Source organism: Oncorhynchus tshawytscha, linkage group LG19 (genome assembly GCF_018296145.1).
Source record: "Oncorhynchus tshawytscha isolate Ot180627B linkage group LG19, Otsh_v2.0, whole genome shotgun sequence".
NCBI classification, from domain to species: Eukaryota; Metazoa; Chordata; class Actinopteri; order Salmoniformes; family Salmonidae; genus Oncorhynchus; species Oncorhynchus tshawytscha.
In genome coordinates this window covers 39,779,216-39,796,194 of record NC_056447.1, presented here as the reverse complement: position 1 = coordinate 39,796,194, position 16,979 = coordinate 39,779,216, and the positions used below count along the sequence as shown (strand labels likewise).

At 41.9% G+C, this 16,979-nt stretch overlaps 1 protein-coding gene across 30 annotated transcripts in view; it reads right to left on the bottom strand.

Annotated features, from left to right (window-relative positions):
* Nucleotides 1-16,979, bottom strand: part of LOC112218753 (protein-methionine sulfoxide oxidase mical3a) — a 146,334-nt gene that overhangs the window by 108,087 nt on the left and 21,268 nt on the right. For 15 of the 30 annotated variants that reach the window (XM_024379844.2, XM_024379838.2, XM_024379841.2 and 12 more), the window contains exon 1: nt 5,545-5,777. The exons of 1 other annotated variant lie outside the window; for it this stretch is intronic. The gene's annotated coding sequence lies outside the window, so the exon portion shown is untranslated. Of the gene's footprint in view, nt 1-5,544; nt 5,787-10,403; nt 10,691-16,979 lie in introns of those variants that run through there. 14 more of the 30 variants (XM_024379849.2, XM_024379853.2, XM_024379855.2 and 11 more) reach the window with 4 other exon arrangements.

Sequence of the window (16,979 nt, the reverse complement as noted above, 5' to 3'; positions counted from 1 at the left end):
TCATTGCATGCAGAGTCAGGGTATATGCAACAGTTTGGGCCGCCTGGCTCATTGCGAACTAATTTGACAGAATTTTACGTAATTATGACATAACATTGAAGGTTGTACAATGTAACAGGAATATTTAGACTGATGGATGCCACCCGTTAGATAAAATACGGAACGGTTCCGTATTTCACTGATAGAATAAACGTCTTGTTTTTGAGATGATAGTTTCCGGATTCGACCATATTAATGACCTAAGGCTCGTATTTCTGTGTGTTATGTTATAATTAAGGATATGATTTGATAGAGCAGTCTGACTGAGCGATGATAGGCACCAGCAGGCTCATAAGCATTCATTCAAACAGCACTTTCGTGCGTTTTGCCAGCAGCTCTGCTGTTTATGAATTCAAGCCTATCAACTCCCGAGATGAGGCTGGTGTAATGATGTGATGTGAAATGGCTAGCTAGTTAGCGGGGTGCACGCTAATAGCGTTTCAAATGTCACTCGCTCTGAGACTTGGAGTGGTTGTTCCTCTTGCTCTGCATGGGTAACGCTGCTTCGAGGGTGGCTGTTGTCGTTGTGTTGGTGGTTCGAGCCCAGGTAGGAGCGAGGAGAGGTACGGAAGCTATACTGTTACACTGGCAATACTAAAGTGCCTATAAGAACATCCAATAGTCAAAAGGTATATGAAATACAAAATGGTATAGAGAGAAATAGTCCTATAATTCCTATAATAACTACAACCTAAAACTTCTTACCTGGGAATATTGAAGACTCATGTTAAAATGAACCACCAGCTTTCATATGTTCTCATGTTCTGAGCAAGGAACTGAAACTTTAGCTTTCTTACATGGCATGTATTGCACTTTTACTTTCTTCTCCAACACTTTGTTTTTGCATTATTTAAACCAAATTGAACATGTTTCATCATTTATTTAAAAATCAGCCGATTAATCGGTATCGGCTGTTTTTTTGTCCTCCAATAAATCGGTATTGGTATCGGCGTTGAAAAATCATAATCGGTCGACCTCTACTCCAGACTCCACACAGACACAGCTTGTAGACATACTGCTGGAGAGCCAGTACTGCATGTATCAAAACTGTGTTAATTTGTACATCTCTCATTCACATTTGCTTGCAAAATGTCCAGACTTACCAAAAATGACAGTCGGTAGCTCCTACCTATACCTTTATGAGCTGGATTGCAGGTATTTTGTCAGCATTCTGGTAATAAACACCCAATAGGCTTTTTGTTTTTTTGGCACACCCTTGTGTACTAAACTTGTAAAACCGTAAATTCCGGGTGAGAGAAGGACGGTACGGCAATATGAAAATCTGGATAGCACCCAACCCTAATCACAGTCTTTAGGTAAAGGTAATGCAGATCTGCAGTAGCACAGATCAGAGGAGCCTGGGTTAGGTGCAATAACCCAGACACCACTGCTAGCATTATATCAAAATCCACATTACTATGCACACTGAGGCCAGACCTTTGCTCTTATCTAGGATCACCAGAGCATACAGTACACAGAGGGCCTGGCAAAATGCAACACATGGAATCCATAAGCAAATTCAATGATGTAGGCTAAATGCACTGGATTACTCCACTAAGAGAGACTAAGCCCATTTGTCCAGAGGAAATGTGTGTCACTTAGCCACAGACTGACCTTTGCGTACGTGCTGATGAATGGTCAAATCTGGGTCAGATGAAGTCATGTTAAGTACATTAGACTAGTGTTGTTGGCATCAGTATACAGTCAATCAACAAAGATCAATGCAAGACAGTGACCCCCCTAAAATGGCAAACGAGAGTCAGATGTGGTTTGACAAGTGCACATAGGCAACAAAAGCAGATTATCTTTATAGTATATTGTAACATAATAGTCAAACATAGATTGAGGTTATTCTGTTGTCATTGTGCAATATTTCCCATTCATTGTGCAATATTTCCCATTCATGTTGCCTAAGGACTTAAGTGCTTTGCAGTCAGTTTCCCTCCCGTCCTGGAGCCTGACCAGAAGACAACTTCGTCTGCCCCTTTTAAGGCGTTATTGTTTTGGTTCGCCGGCTGGGATCCAATCCATTGTCCTGGGCGAAACAGAGGATCCGCTTCGGGAAAGTCCTATTCCTGGTCGTAATGATGGCGAGTAAACGTTGTTCTTATATCTAGTAGTTCCTCCCGACTATATGTAATAAAACCTAAGATTACCTGGGGTACCAATGTAAGAAATAACACGTCAAATAGTTTCCTAGGAACGCGAAGCGAAACAGCCATCTCTGTCGTTACCGGAAGTGTGTGTGCGTCTCCATGGTTCTAAATCAATGGTGGTTAAGCAGTCAGAAAATGTCAGAAACATTACCTTGCTTGACCATGTTATAGGTCATGTAACTGTTTGTTACATGGAATATGTTTTGTGGAATTCACCGGATTTGTAACGAAACAAATGTGTGATTGAATTTTTGTGAGCTAGGCAGGCTACTGCCTGGGAAGGTCTCCCACTCAGAAGTACGAGATGGGGAGGTGCATGTGTATCTGTCTGCTCTAACGGTCAGAAACAGACTCCATTAGGGTGGTATGAGGGCCCGACGTCCACAGGTGGGGGTTGTGCTTACAGTCCAACACCGTGCAGGACGTTTGGCATTTGCCAGAGAACACCAAGATTGGCAAATTCGCCACTGGCGCCCTGTGCTCTTCACAGATGAAAGCAGGTTCACACTGAGCACATGTGACAGACGTGATAGAGTCTGCAGATGCCGTGGAGAACGTTCTGCTGCCTGCAACATCCTCCAGCATGACCGGTTTGGCAGTGGGTCAGTCATGGTGTGGGGTGGCATTTCTTTGGGGGGGCCGCACAGCCCTCCATGTGCTCGCCAGAGGTAGCCTGACTGCCATTAGGTACCGAGATGAGATCCTCAGACCCCTTGTGAGACCATATGCTGGTGCGGTTGGCCCTGGGTTCCTCCTAATGCAAGACAATGCTAGACCTCATGTGGCTGGAGTGTGTCAGCAGTTCCTGCAAGAGGAAGGCATTGATGCTATGGACTGGCCCGCCTGTTCCCCAGACCTGAATCCAATTGAGCACATCTGGGACATCATGTCTCGCTCCATCCACCAACGCCACGTTGCACCACAGACTGTCCAGGAGTTGGCGGATGCTTTAGTCCAGGTCTGGGAGGAGATCCCTCAGGTGACCATCCGCCACCTCATCAAGAGCATGCCCAGGCGTTGTAGGGAGGTCATACAGGCACGTGGAGGCCACACACACAGTACTGAGCCTCATTTTGACTTGTTTTAAGGACATTACATCAACGTTGGATCAGCCTGTAGTGTGGTTTTCCACTTTAATTTTGAGTGTGACTCCAAATCCAGACCTACATGGGTTGATACATTTGATTTCCATTGATAATTTGTGTGATTTTGTTGTCAGCACATTCAACTATGTAAAGAAAAAAGTATTTAATAAGAATATTTCATTCATTCAGATCTAGGATGTGTTATTTTAGTGTTCCCTTTATTTTTTTGAGCAGTATATATATATATATATTTGTAAAAATGACAATTACAACAATACTGAATGAACAAAGAACACTTGTTTTAACTTAATACATAAATAATCTATTTAGTCTCAAATAAATAATGAAACATGCACAATTTGGTTTAAATAATGCAAAAACAGTGTTGGAGAAGAAAGTAAAAGTGCAATATGTGCCATATAAAAAAGCTCAAGTTTAAGTTCCTTGCTCAGAACATGAGAACTTATGAAATCTGGTGGTTCAATATTTCCAGTTAAGAAGTTTTAGGTTGTAGTTATTATAGGAATTATGACGTGTTGACTATTTCTCTCTATACCATTTGTATTTCATATAACTTTGACTATTGGATGTTCTAATAGGCACTTTAGTATTGCCTGTCTAATCTCAGTAGTTGATAGGCTTGAAGTCATAAACAGCGCTGTGCTTCAAGCATTGCTAAGAGCTGCTGGCAAACGCAGGAAAGTGCTGTTTGAATGAATGCTTACAAGCCTGCTGCCGCCTACCACCGCTCAGTCAGACTGCTCTATCAAGTCATAGACTTAATTATAATAAACACAGAAATACAAGCCTAAGGCCATTAATATGGTCAAATCCAGAAACTATCATTTCGAAAACAAAACATTTATTCTTTCAGTGAAATACGGAACCGTTCTGTATTTTATCGAACGGGTGGCAACCCTAAGTCTAAATATTGCTCTTACATTGCACAACCTTCAATGTATTGTCATAATTATGTACAATTCTGGCAAATTAGTTTGCAACGAGCCAGGCAGCCAACTGTTGCATGTACTCTGACTCTGCGTGCAATGAACGCAAGAAAAGTTGCCTGCTAACAAGAATTTATTTTAACTAAATATGCAGGTTTAAAATATATACTTCTGTGTATTGATTTTAAGAAAGTCATTGATGTTTATGGTTAGGTACATTTGTGCTTTTTTTTGTTGCTAAACCATCCCCCATTTGGCAAGTAGGCTGTGATTCGATGACAAATTAACATGCACCGCGTTGATTATATGCAACGCAGGACAAGCTAGTTAACCTAGTAATATCATCAACGATGTGTTGATTACTAGTGATTATGTGAAGATTGATTGTTTTTTTTATAAGATAAGATTAATGCTAGCTAGCAACTTACCTTGGCTCCTTGATGCGCTCGTGTAACAGGTGGTCAGCCTGCCATGCAGTTTCCTTGTGGAATGCAATGAAATTGGCCCGAATTAGAAATCAGCCATGCTGATTAAATTGGTCGAACTCTAATTTCTATAGTTTTAAATGTTATGATTATTTATGTGTTGTTCCAAATGTCTGAATAAAATGTACAGTTATTGCAGAATGGTTTTTGTTGGTTGGAGGGGAGGGGGGCTGAAGGGGGGTCGCCCAGGGAGCCATACAAGCTAGAACCACCACTGCCTATATATCATGGTGTCAAGGCATATTAACTAACAGGTTATAGAACAAACAATGCAATTATCACAACCCATAGGTTGTAATGTGGCTTTTATTTGGGGTTGGCTATCCCGGTGATTTTACCCACGCACCGCTACTGGAGGACAGATGTCACGGTCATTCGCCCACTTATAGCATATAAATATCTTAATCTACACTTTATATAATGTCTACCAGTTAGCAATATGAGAAAACATGGGACCAATAATTCTCATGCCCAATGTAATGAAAGGGCGACCTAATCTCTTCTGTAACAAAGAATGCTTCATGCAAAATGAGACAATGTAACAACCTGGGTGAAATGTTAATAACTGGCAGTCTGTGAAACGTCATTATGCATGCATAATGAATAAAAATGTATACAATTTAACTCATTCATGTGTTACAATGTTGCAAACCAACACACATATTCAACTGTCAATATAAACAACGAGTGAACATTATATTTTGGAGCCGAATGCACATCAATATAGAGGAGAAGCACTTCGAAAAAAAGGTAACGTATGTGAACGAGTTAATTACAAAAATAAAATCACCAACGCGTGGCATTCTGAAATGTGCAGTAGTAACCCACTTACCTAGCTAGAATCTTAGAAAATGGACACTCTTACAAACGATCCGCGTATGCACCTCTTCTTAGCTTTGGTCCATATGTTTATACAATCCTGTCGTATATCCGGAAGATTTATCCCATTTCGGTTATTATTGCCGTTTCTATATTCCGCCTGGTAATGTATGTGTGTGTAATCTATAGTTTGTTTGGCACATTCAACTATACTGCGAGAAGGCGCAACTTGAAAACGGACAGAGGGTGCGGGAGAGCGCATCACGATGTTGTAGAGGGGGGACATAAACCTTCGATAATAGAAGCTTTCATAGACAACATTTTTCGCAAATATGCGAATGACAGAAATTAAACCACTATATATAAAAACTAGATTGCTTTAATCAAAGAAAAGTGTTTACATGTTGTGATACAACTCTAAATGTTCAGAGAACTGCAATGAGAAACCCCCTCAACTGTTCAAAGTGAGACATGCTTTAACTCAGTTTAATCTGATTGGTTTCATCGAACGTGAAGCTGGAGTGTGAGGCTGTCAATAGACCAAAAACATCGGTAGGGGCAGTAAAGTCTTGTGTATTTTTTTCCTCAAGTCTGTGTGATATAAGGTACGTCGAGACAGCGATACCTGCGATGTAGCCCTACTATATGCGTGTGTGTGTGTGCGTGCGTGCACGTAGGTGCTCCAACAAATTGTTATTGTCACCTAGTCTAGAGTCTAACGTATGTGGGCAGGGCGAGCTTGTCAAACTGTGAAGTTTAAACTGTAGATGAGAAAAGGCTGAGCGAATGCAATACCTTTCATCAAACCGAGATTACATTTTGAGAACATGATAGGTTTTCCACTTGATCACTTTCATACAGTATGGCAAGATGTCACATGAAAATGCCCAGAGCAGAGAGAGACTTTACCGAGAAAAGTCAACATTTTCACTGTTACATTCTGCATCAAGCATCCAGCAAATTAAATATGTTGTCAAGGACCCTGCCTTGCCCTGCCAGAACAAACACATCAGAGGGGCATTGCCCTAAAGATCATCAGAACAATATTGACCTCCATGCGACCACCATAAACTTACATTGCCTCTTGTACTAATAACATTAAAGTGTTGTGACTGTTGGCATTGGTATTTTGGTAATTTATTAGGATGCCCATTAGCTATTGTGAAAGCAGCAGCTACTCTTCCTGGGGTCCACACAAAACATGAAAAATGTCATAACAGAGAACATTAATAGACAGGAAGAGCTCAAGGACAGAACTACATCAATTTAAAAATGACGCACGTAGCCTACATAGCAATGCATACAGACAAACTATCTAGGTAAAATAGCCAGCTACTAAGGGAAAGGACAATGACATGCTGATGCTAGACACGGTGACAATAATAAGAGGCTGAAGGAATTCGACTTGGTCGCCAAGACCCTCACAAACCTCTACAGGTGCACCATTAACACAGGGAGGTTCAGAACACAGCAACCGCTCTACGATGTGACTTGTTGAGATAAAGCCCAGATAAATGTGTCAAAAATAGGCCCTTATCTGTTCTAACATGAGTGTTCAGGGGGATTGTGTGCAAACCGGAGTGTATTATTATGCTGGCAGGAGGCGACCCTGTAACACACACACATGAATACACACACACACACACAAATTCAAACACACACACAAACCCACTATCAGCTTTCTGCACATTAGAGACTCTGACTGCTCTCTCTCTATGTCCCAGAAAGGCAGACACTTGAAATGTTGACTCGACGCTACGTGGCATGTGTGTGAGAGGCTAATTTGTAATTGGTTATAAGAATTTAAAGCCAGGGCCATATTTTCAGCTTAACACATTTCTTACATCAGCTGTCCACTGATATAATAGATAACAATGTCAATACCATAAGAAAGCCACCGGGTTGGTGGCAAGGTAATTACAAATTAGCCTCTCACACACATGCCACGTAGCGTCGAGTCAACATTTCAAGTTGAAGTTCGTGCTGTATCAATTTCAGTGGCAGAGATAGAGAACCTTTATCTATCTGTCCTGTACATTGAAGTCAGCTTGGCTGTCCACTGTGTCCAATGATAGGAGGTGACAGGAGAGTATCTGCCTTTATCTAGTAAGAGAGACAAGATATATGACCAGGTAACTATGTTATAATACACTAAATGCCTATGGTATCTGACAACCACCACCGAAAGTGATAAAACTGTCACCTCACAAGTAAAGTACTAAAAATAGAAAACATTTTAGAGTCAGAAAATGTAAAATCCACAGGAAAAAGCATGAAGAAAAATGCCTCTTACAAAAGCAAAATGATATCACACACAGGGCTCTACATTAAACATTTTCATTGGTAGCACTGGTGCTTGCAACTTCAAAAGTTAAAGAGTACCAAATGAAATTTAGGAGTATCAGAAAATACGATTTTTAAAATTGATAGAGATACAGCCTATATGAATTCTAGCTTATTTTGTACCCTAGAAACTAATATGTACTAAGCTAACACTGTATACGTTTATTATACAAGTTAAAATGTTGATATGAATACCTGTCATTGAAATATTATTTATTTCTTTATTTTATTTGTGGAATATTAGGTTTCTACATTGTGTAAAAGCACCAATTTCCTACTGGGCTTCTCTGCTGCACCGCCAATGCAGACGTCAGATTGACCATGTAGCGCCTTTCAGGGCATCGCTGAACAGCTGTTGTGAAGGAAGTTGTCAAGGAAGTGAGTTTGTATTTATACAGGACCTCCCGCCCTACCGTCAACCAATCATGTCACTGCAGAGCTATACAGAGCCATCAGCATTGTTACACAAGTTGAGGGGCGTGCAAAAGAGCTCAATTGGGCCTCTGCGTGCCTCAGCAATTGCGTCACACCATCCATATGGCGCCTCCGACCACATGTTCGGACAAGCATAATTAGCTGTTAGGGTTAGGTTAAGCTACAATGCTCCAGTTGGTTCACAACTGTTGTCCTTCATGAGAAAAAAACAGCCACGACCAATGACGAGCATCAATGGGTGTAACTTGATATCAAGAAACACCTATATCAGAAAAGGCCCCTAATTGCGGTCTGCAAATACACCTTTCTCTTGGGATGCATTACGTTGAAATTGTACACTGTCTTTAAAAACGTTCTTGCGATGATGACATGCAAGAGATCTGTCATTCATTCATTGCTATGATCATTTATCCCCTGAAGAAGCTAGCCCCTTTCCTTTCTTTGTGTGCCCCCAAATGTTTGGATATACTGGTAAAGTTACCTGGTTGTCAGCCAATGAGGTAACAACTGAACAAAGTGTAAACAAATGGTTAACGACGTGCAAGTAGTTTTAGAACAGGCCACCACATGTATGTAAAATGCGGTCCCTGCGATCAGCTATAGTAAGATAAAAATGTAGCCCTTTAATATGTGTCAGTTCCAGATCTTTTGACCTGGTTGGGGTAGAAGCAATCCATTTTCGTTGTAGTAATGGTGCAACCATGGCGCTATCGAATCTGAACTCGTCTTTTTCTTTAGAGCACTCGGAAAGAACCGTACAGCGTGAACCCTTATCATTACAACATATTCTGGAAGATTTTTTCATAGTCACACACTGCTCTCAAAATAAAACTTGTGGTCGCACAACAAAATATTTCGTCACACTTTGGAGCCCTGATCCCACACACTGCTGCCTCCATTAATGTTTTATCATGCAGATGATCTAATAGAGGTTTAGTTAGGCCTACAGTACAATGGCAGGCACATGGGCTCCTGGGTCTACAAAAACTCACACACTGACTCTCAGTCCAGCTAAAAATAGTAGCCAGTTCAGTAATGTAAAGTCAAGTAAACATACAACTCTGAACTTCCCGATTACATTAGTTCCTATTTACAGAGCTATGATAGAAAGGAGAAACCAGCTTCTATGAAAAATCCTGCTGTCCAATAAAACAAATTACTGTACCATAGTGTGTAGATTGCTTGTTCGCTGCATAATAACGCAATAATGATCTTTTACGACATTAATGTTTTGCTATGTAATGTTATGAAACAACCCTACAACATCATATTGATTGGCAAGGGTTCACAACATTTCAAATTGCTGCTCTCACATATCTTAGGTTAAATACTGATTGCATAATGACAAAATTACCACACCACACCTGTCACATCACAGCACAAGACAAGGTCACTCCATAGGACCAAAAATACATTCAGCCACGACAACAACCGCTTGACTTTGAAGAAACCTGTAGTGCTTCCCATAGGGAAGGATAACATAATTGTCTCCATCCTCCCTCCAAGGACATTCCACATATGGGGACATCCTGTCGGAACAGGTTGCCCTAGTTGTACTTGCAGGGGTTTGCTAATTAAACTAACCACAGGGGGCCCGAGGATATCGACTGACTCCAATTGACTTGAGACAGAGGGAGAAACCTTGCTGGGCGAGGAGCTAATAAAGAGAGCTCATAGAAAAGAGGAGTTTCACAACCTACTGTGAGGATAACAGTCATTAAGAAACATCAGAGAGGGATCCATCCAGATCTCTGCAGGTGACATTATTTAACTGTCTCTAATTTCACTCTAACCAAACCACCCCTTTTTAAAAAAATTTTTACGACATTTCTTTCCCTCTGAAGATCTGTAAATTACAGACACAGAACAACTGTGAGATCTCACTGACTCCTGCAAACAAATGACTCACGTAAGGTAGACAGCTCTACACACATTCCACATGTAACAAAGGAAACATGCACCATGTCATCCCTGCAATCTTCAAAGGCATCTACCAGGTATGACATTGCTAATGATAAACTCACAATATCAGTCATGCAGCAAATATGAATTCAGTGTGCTGGATGTGTAGGAGAGAGTGGTGACAGTACTTACAGAGGGAAGAGGCGCAGCAGCTGAAGAGCTTAGGTGATTCCTCTGTCTGTGGTTTGTTCTCGTTCTCTCCACTCCCTCTATCTCTCCTTTCTTGTCTTCCCTTCTCACCACAGCAAGATGCTGCCTGGTCCAGTGCACATTACCATGGCAACCTGAAAGGGGGGATTCTTATGTGACCTAGTCGCCGAGTTTGAGGATTGGCCAGACAGGAGATAGGGGGCCCCTCCTCTCAGCGGTAACGTCACACACCCACTGGCTCACAAAGGGGGGGGGGGCTCCCGGGCCGACTGTAAAGAAACACACAATGGGAAGTCTTGAGGAGGAGTGGGGTAATTGGAGCTAATGCACCAAGGCAACAGGGAGGACTTGACTGACAGATCTGAGAAGTATCTGTCTGTCTGTCTACTACTACTGAGCTGGGCACAAAATGTACCCCCAGTGCTCCAAGCTGGCAGGGTACAGAAATAACATATGTTTAATAAGACATACCACTTGTCCCATATATGGGAGCTTGACAAGCCTTAAACAGGCTTACTGGGAGAGAGGCTATGTATAGATCGCTTGAGAAACCAGACAGATGCACTGCTGTTGTTTCATTCAAAGCTATGTGTGATATTCTACGCTGCGTGCAAATGCAAACACTTGAACAATGTACATTAGATACCTGTCTGTGAACGATAAACAATACATCACATGCTCAAGCACGTACACACCCTGACGATGCATATTATAATATTCGTTTGACAGATCTCACCTATTACAGAACTCATTGAGTCTATACACTCTGTAGCACAGACCAAGACCTCTGTTCGCAGTAGGGTAAAACAGCATTGATTGTCCTTGCATTCGCTGATCAACCATATCTAACAATATGTGGTCCAGATTAATTTCCTGAATGAACAGATTACTGCACACTTACTTTTATCATAAAAATAAACTTGCCAGAGCTGCAGTTGAAGAGGGATACAAGCAAGAAACCCGAGCGACCGTCATAGGGCAGGCTGCTGGATCCGCATAAGTGCCATGATTACATAATGATAACAACCTGCTTTACATTTTCAGCCATTTTACAGTCAAGAAAATTGATCTTGAGGCTTGGACCAAGCGCAGCTAGCAACTGGAGGGCAGTTAGCTAGTGGCTGGGAAGCTGGAAAAGAACATTCATTCCACTGTTCATGGCAGCAACAAAATCATCTGGAAAGAGGGTTGAGAGTATTTTACACTCCATCTGGAAAGAGGGTTGAGAGTATTTTACAGTCCATCTGGAAAGAGGGTTGAGAGTATTTTACCCTCCATCTGGAAAGAGGGTTGAGAGTATTTTACACTCCATCTGGAAAGAGGGTTGAGAGTATTTTACACTCCATCTGGAAAGAGGGTTGAGAGTATTTTACACTCCATCTGGAAAGAGGGTTGAGTATTTTACACTCCATCTGGAAAGAGGGTTGAGAGTATTTTACACTCCATCTGGAAAGAGGGTTGAGAGTATTTTACACTCCATCTGGAAAGAGGGTTGAGAGTATTTTACACTCCATCTGGAAAGAGGGTTGAGAGTATTTTACACTCCATCTGGAAAGAGGGTTGAGAGTATTTTACACTCCATCTGGAAAGAGGGTTGAGTATTTTACACTCCATCTGGAAAGAGGGTTGAGAGTATTTTACACTCCATCTGGAAAGAGGGTTGAGAGTATTTTACACTCCATCTGGAAAGAGGGTTGAGTATTTTACACTCCATCTGGAAAGAGGGTTGAGAGTATTTTACACTCCATCTGGAAAGAGGGTTGAGAGTATTTTACACTCCATCTGGAAAGAGGGTTGAGTATTTTACACTCCATCTGGAAAGAGGGTTGAGAGTATTTTACACTCCATCTGGAAAGAGGGTTGAGAGTATTTTACACTCCATCTGGAAAGAGGGTTGAGTATTTTACACTCCATCTGGAAAGAGGGTTGAGAGTATTTTACACTCCATTTGGAAAGAGGGTTGAGAGTATTTTACACTCCATCTGGAAAGAGGGTTGAGAGTATTTTACACTCCATCTGGAAAGAGGGTTGAGAGTATTTTACACTCCATTTGGAAAGAGGGTTGAGAGTATTTTACACTCCATCTGGAAAGAGGGTTGAGAGTATTTTACACTCCATCTGGAAAGAGGGTTGAGAGTATTTCACACTCCATCTGGAAAGAGGGTTGAGAGTATTTTACCCTCCATCTGGAAAGAGGGTTGAGAGTATTTTACACTCCATCTGGAAAGAGGGGCTCTCTGTCTATTTCACTGTCCCTCCAAATGATGACATATGTAAACTGTGATAGCGGTCCAGGATACACCCTGAATGAACCAGACCACAGACACTGATGCAAAGATAATGGCCTGTGATTGGTCCAGTCTGCCAAACCAGGGAGGAGACGTGAAGTGTTTCTGGGACATCGGTAAGGTCATTGTGTTGTCTTTGCCAGGAACATACTTACTCTCAGAGCATCCATATGCAATTCTTCATAGTAAAATACACATTCAATACCGTTTTTGCTTCCTACAGTATACATGGAATACTGTAATGGACCAATGACATTCCTTTCTGAAGCTTTGAATCGAAGCAAATAATAATAATCATTAGATTTAGTCAACAACATGTGGTTCCACTATTCTCCACAGACAAGGAGATATGTTAGTGATTCACTGCCAGATCCATCAGCTCTGGCTGCAATCAAGCTTGATAACCACAACAACAAATAAAACAGTTTTCCCAACGTCAGGATCACTCCACACAGACATACACAAAACAACAGTGTACTCTAGAATACGGTTTAGCTAAACTTCCCAGGGTTTTCAGTAAACAATTAATTAACTGTCTGGTTATCTCTGATCTGTGTTTACCAGAGTGAACATAGTCTCCTGATTGGCTGGATCTGGCTAGGGTCTTGTTGGGACAGTGACCGTCACAGCCAATCAGAGGTCGCTCAAACGTAGCACTTGATAGTTATGTATTATGCAGCCCTTTTTGACTTCTAATGCAGTACTGTAGCAAGGCAGACAGACTGTTAGGACCCAGTAGTAAAACATACTGTGTCTGTGGACAAGGCTGTCCATTTCTCCAAGGCAGACAGACTGTTAGGCCCCAGTAGTAAAACATACTGTGTCTGTGGACAAGGCTGTCCATTTCTCCAAGGCAGACAGACTGTTAGGCCCCAGTAGTAAAACATACTGTGTCTGTGGACAAGGCTGTCCATTTCTCCAAGGCAGACAGACTGTTAGGCCCCAGTAGTAAAACATACTGTGTCTGTGGACAAGGCTGTCCATTTCTCCAAGGCAGACAGACTGTTAGGCCCCAGTAGTAAAACATACTGTGTCTGTGGACAAGGCTGTCCATTTCTCCAAGGCAGACAGACTGTTAGGCCCCAGTAGTAAAACATACTGTGTCTGTGGACAAGGCTGTCCATTTCTCCAAGGCAGACAGACTGTTGGAGTGCCCCAGTTTAAGATTAAAAACATACTGTATCTGTGGACAAAATAATTTCTCCAAAATAGACAGACTGTTTTGCATTTAGTAAAACATACTGTGTCTGTGGACAAGGTTCTGTTCATTTCTCACAAGGCAGACAGACTGTTAGACCATCCAGTATTAAAACATACTGTGTCTGTGGACAAGGCTGTCCATTTCTCCATCCTGGCAGACAGACTTTAGGCCCCAGTAGTAAAACATACTGTGTCTGTGGAAAGGCTGTCCATTTCTCCAAGGCAGACAGACTGTTAGGCCCCAGTAGTAAAACATACTGTGTTTGTGGACAAGGCTGTCCATTTCTCTTCTGAGGCAGACAGACTGTTAGGCCCCAGTAGTAAAGATGGGTTCTGTGTTTGTTAGGACAATGGGTTCTGCATTTCTCCAAGGCAGACAGATGAACAATATGGAAGCCTGTAATTCAATTTGCAAGATTATAAAACATTACATAGCCAGTATATTCTACAATGTGATGTTTCTTTAAAATAATTTTCACATTAAATAAAGTCGCTTGTTTTGCATTTAGATTGAAGGCCTTTGGGTGGTAGGGGCTCACATCTACTTCAGGCTGTCACAGAAAAATGTCATGTGTGTGGACTGTACAGACTCATCCAACATTAGACACACGCCACAGCTGTCAAGCACACGCCCTTGGTCCATCCTGTTTTCCACGCTTAACAGTTTCCCGTGTGCCAGAAAAACAAACAGCTGTATCACAGAATCAGAGGAGAGGGATGATCCACATAAACTGTGTGTTGAATAAGCATTGCATCAAGTGGTGGTTTAGAGAGAAAAATAACAGGGGATGATAAAGTCATTGTATTCACTACATTACATTACATTACTTCACTATATTACAGAGCTGCTTTTGTGAACAGATGTCCAGTCGCCAGTCTTACAAGACATTTTTAACTGTGTAAAGAGAGTTTAATTCATCTCATTTCTAACTGCTACAAATCTGACAGAAGCTTTACACTTGTGTGTGTGTGTGTGTGTGTGTGTGTGTGTGTGTGTGTGTGTGTGTGTGTGTGTGTGTGTGTGTGTGTGTGTAGTCTATATCATCACCATGGATTTGAAGCGTGTAGATCAGTGGTTCTCAATCCTTGTCCTGGGGACCCAAAGGGGTACACATTTTTGTTTTTGCCCTAGCACTACACATCTGATTCAAATCATAGACTCATCATCAGTCTTTGATTATTTGCATCAGGTGTGTTGGGTTAGGGCAAAAACAAAAATGTTGTGTCCCCAAGACCAGGATTGAGAACCACTGGTGTAGAGGAAAGACCTCTCACTACACGAAGCTCTCCTGACATCTCTTTTAGCACTCCACTGGATCATCCAGTACAGGAATCAGGGTGGAGCACCCAGCATTCTGCATGAATTAAGTCAAAGTGAGCAACAAGTGTGAAACTGCTATTGAGAACTCTTGAGTTGTAAGAGACATGAAGAAGCAGTTAGTCCCAAGATGCCTCTCTGTCCTAATCGCTGCATAGGTTACTGACACCTTTATGTAAGATGGCATGATTTATGACGCATTGGATCCACTACTCATAGAAATAGAATGACTAGAACAGGAATCCCCATTCAAATGAATGACTGGAGGACAGAAAGTAAAGCAGGAATTGTACCAATAAAGAAGATCTGTATTACATTATTGCCCATTCAACTAATTATATTGCTCTATTTAAAGAACTGAAGAATGAGAAGTATGTTTGTTTACAGTAGATGATGGATAAGCAAAAGACAAAATCTAGGAAAGAGTGGTCAATGAAATCTATATTTGGCAGCACAACAGTACAACTCATCAATGGCAGAAGTTTAGTACTGTATCTTGTTTAAAACAACTAGTGCTCTATAAACAACAGATCATGATTGAACCCCTTACGTATCCCCAAGGTTATGAGAGGAAACAAGCTATAGCATGAACATCATTACAGCCAAAGGGATCTAATTGTCCAATGAAAAGCAGATTGGAACAGAACACACACACACACACACAAATACACATGAACACACAACCGCCATTGAGGCCCTCACACAGTATGATACCATGCAGCCTTGCCTCAGAGCAACACAACCAGGCTATCCTCACTACTGTGTATTTACAGAGGTCTGACTAATACATGTTTAAGCCAGCTCTGACAGATCAGGAATGCAACAGTGTGACAATATGCTGTGAGACCCTGCGTTACCCCAGAACCTGTGCTACAATGGGCCTCCAGAGTGTTGTAGGCTGTGGGGGATTTGCAGGCCACATAGGAACTATAGGGAGACACTGCCTGGCTTAGCTTGTTGGTTAATGGCTGCACTCCCTGTCTGTCATGTCTGATGTACATGGCCATGCCCCTCTCTGGGCGACCAGGCTGGAGCATCATAAAGGGCTGGTGTGATAATAACAGCAGTGATACTAATGGGCATGCTCATCATGGGCAAGTCATCAGGAGCTCTGTCACGGGCCACTGAGCATGGAGAGCACACTGCACAGGCCTGCTCCTGGGACTGTTCACTGCAGAGTGGAGAACAAGGGTACTGCTGCAGTCACTATGTGTTACTTAGTGGGGCACAGGTGCACACACACACACACACACACACTAAAAAACAAATAAATAAAACATCTGATGTAGATGTAATTGCCAAACAGTCTGAATCAGTGACAAGGAGTTTTGGGTCATCCTGGCCGTGACCTCCTTAATGCTCATTAGACTGAGAAGGCACAATAGAGCAAGACATAGGGATTAGTACATGATGCAAGGTGACCCTTCCCTCCTTCAACCTGCTGTTTTTCTCCAGTCTCCAAACCAATGTGGGCTGACAAGTTTGGTGTGACTGAGTTCTCTGGCATGGCCCATAGACGTATCATCATTAATGTAACGGCATTCTTCCTCCTCTTCTGAGGAGGAGTAGCGAGAAGGATCGGAGGACCAATGCGCAGCGTGGTAAGTGTCCATAACGTTTATTTTAAGACATAAACTGAACACTATGAAATACAAAACAATAAACGTGAACATGAACTAAATTACCCACCACTCAAAAGTGAAACCCAGGCTACCTAAGTATGATTCTCAATCAGAGACAACTAACGACACC